Raw genomic sequence first — 2,500 nt, 5'->3', positions numbered from 1 at the left:
GGGGTCCTCCCTCCATCCCCTTGTGGGTCCGACCTCCGTCCTCGGCCTCGCCGCCCTGGCTTGTGCCGGCCGGTCGTCCTCTCGCCTTTTCCTCTCCCCCCTTCCCGTGTGCTCTTCCCCCCCGCCGCTCCTTCCCACTCTGTCCTCCGCCGACCTCTAGCCCCATGGCCACCCTTCCGGGTCCTGGTGGCCGGTCCCTCCCGCCTGTTCGCCCCGAAGCCCCGCGTGTTGCCTCCGTCGCTCCCGCCGGCCCCTCAGGGGCGCCGTTGGGGGCCTTGGGCCGCGCGGGTAGACGGGCAGGTGCGGTTGGCCGGCCCCGGGGACAACTCCGGTCTGGTGTAGGGGTTTGGGCGTTAGGCGGTCGCGGTGACAGCAGGTGGTGTTGGTGGTGGTGGTGGCGGCGGTGGCCTCGCGGTCGGGGTTGGAAGATGGCGCGTGGGTCGAGCGTAGCCGGTGCACTGGGTGCGGCGGGTGTCCCGGTGATGGCAGCGTGGGGCCCCCCGGGGTTTGGGGGCGTGCACCCCCTTCCTCCGGCTTCTCGCCGTCACGGGCAGGCAGCGCTGCGAGTGTGTCTTGGTGTTTCCCCGCCGGGGGCCCGGGCTGTTGGCTGGGGTTCGGCGTCGAGAGCCGGTGGCCGTCTGCCTGCGTCCTCTGCTCTGCCACCCTGTCCAGGTACCTAGCGCGTCCCGGCGCGGAGGTTTAAAGATCCTTGGGGGGTGTAGCTCGTCCGCCTCGGTTCGGGGCGGGCGGGCCCGCGGGGGAGCGACTTCCAGGGGGGGTGTGCTCATCCCCTTCTCGTTCTCCCCCGCGGACCCTGGCCTCAGGCCTTGACGTGTGCGCGCTCGCGTTCGCCGTCTCGTGTCTCTGGTGCCGGGGAGCCCCACTCGGGCGCCTGTGAGGGCGTCGTCCACGCTCGTCCTTCTGGGACGCGTTGTCGGCCGCCGCCCCCTTCCTTTTCGTGCCGTCCGACCTTTCCGAAAGTCTTGGTTTTTCGTTTTGTCTTCTGGCCGGCTCGAGGCGTCCCCCCCGCAGCCCTCCTGCTGCACGCCCCCCCTCCCCGCTCGGCTAACGGGGAAAAACGGGTGGCGGCGGTGCTGTCGTTGAGTGGTTCGGGGGGTGGAAGGTGTGCCGCGTCAGTGGAGAAAGGAAACAAAAACGTTACGACTCTTAGCGGTGGATCACTCGGCTCGTGCGTCGATGAAGAACGCAGCTAGCTGCGAGAATTAATGTGAATTGCAGGACACATTGATCATCGACACTTCGAACGCACTTGCGGCCCCGGGTTCCTCCCGGGGCTACGCCTGTCTGAGCGTCGCTTGACGATCAATCGCTCCCTCGGGTTGCCCGCCCTGGGGCTTGCGCGGCTGGGGGCTTGACTCGAAGGGCTCTGCCCTCCGTCCCCCTAAGGACAGACCAAAGGTGTGTGGCCCTGCACGTGGCCGCTCCCCCTCCCCCGTGCCTCGGCTCTTTACCCCCGCGCCCCTGCCGCTCGCTTTGGCTTGTGGTGGGTGTTCCGGGGTTCGGTCGCTCGAGGCTTCTGGGGCGTCGGCGGGGGCTGGCCTTTGTGGCGGGGTGGGACGCCTGCGCCCGTGAGGAAAAGAGAAGCGGAGCGCGAGGAGCAGCGGCTCGCGTTGAGGCTCGCGGCCTGGGGGCTCGTCCTCGCGCCGCACGCGGATTCTCGGGGTCGCCCTGGCGCCGTGGGGGGCCGTGCGCGTGCGCACCGCGGTGGTGGTGGTTGCGGAGGGGGAAGGCGGGCGTGTCTTCCCGGAAAGGTTGGTGCTCAGGAGGAGGTGGAGGCGTGTCCCCCGCGTCCGCGGCCCTCGCCGCCCTGCCGCCAGCCCCCTGGTGGCGGTCGCGGTGAGTTGCCCGGCTCGGTCCCTCCCTTCTCGGCCCCTTCTCTCGCCACCTCCGCTCGCTCGCGCGCCCGTCGCGCCCACCTCTGGTGCCTTGTCGGGGCCGCTCCGGGCCTCTGCCGAGCGCGCGTCGGGCCGTGCCCCGGGTTACGGGTGCCCCGGCGGGCGGCCCGCGGGACGCCGCGGTGTCGCCCGCCGATGCGCGCCTCTCCCTCGGGTGTCGCGTCCCTGCGTCGTGCCGGCGTGGCTCGTCCCGGCGGGGGGTGCTCGCTCGGCCGCTCGGCCGGTTGCCGCGGTGGGCCCGGACGGTGGCGGTGGGAGGAAGAAGCGGGTCTCGGTGAGTGGCATTGCGGGTTCGTCGTCGCGGCCGGGGGCGGCCGCGAGCCGTTCCCCCTTGCTCTGTCCGGTCCCGTCTCGACCGTCCACGCCCGCACGTCTGGCGCCCTCGCCGGTGACCGCCGGGCGGCCGCCCGCGCTCCCTGCAGGATTCCGTCTGTCCGCCGGCTCGTGTTCCCCGTCTCCGCTCTTCCGCGTCCGTCCTCCCGCCCCGCTCGCCGGTGGGTGCGGCTTGGGCGCCGTGGATGGCGGCGGTGGCCGCGGTCTCGCTCCGGTACGCGTGCCGTCTCTTCCGCGTCCGCTCTCGCTCT

General features: G+C 72.2%; 1 non-coding gene across 1 annotated transcript; it reads left to right on the top strand.

Annotated features, from left to right (window-relative positions):
* The first annotated feature begins 1,162 nt into the window (after positions 1-1,162).
* LOC142436815 (5.8S ribosomal RNA) lies at positions 1,163-1,315 on the top strand. Its single transcript, XR_012782131.1, has one exon. It is a non-coding gene; the product is annotated as a 5.8S ribosomal RNA (ribosomal RNA).
* Positions 1,316-2,500: the final 1,185 nt, after the last annotated feature.

This window comes from Tenrec ecaudatus, unplaced genomic scaffold (assembly GCF_050624435.1).
Source record: "Tenrec ecaudatus isolate mTenEca1 unplaced genomic scaffold, mTenEca1.hap1 Scaffold_672, whole genome shotgun sequence".
NCBI classification, from domain to species: domain Eukaryota; kingdom Metazoa; phylum Chordata; class Mammalia; order Afrosoricida; family Tenrecidae; genus Tenrec; species Tenrec ecaudatus.
Note: the sequence above shows the minus strand (reverse complement) of the source record. Positions and strands in the feature narration are given on the sequence as shown.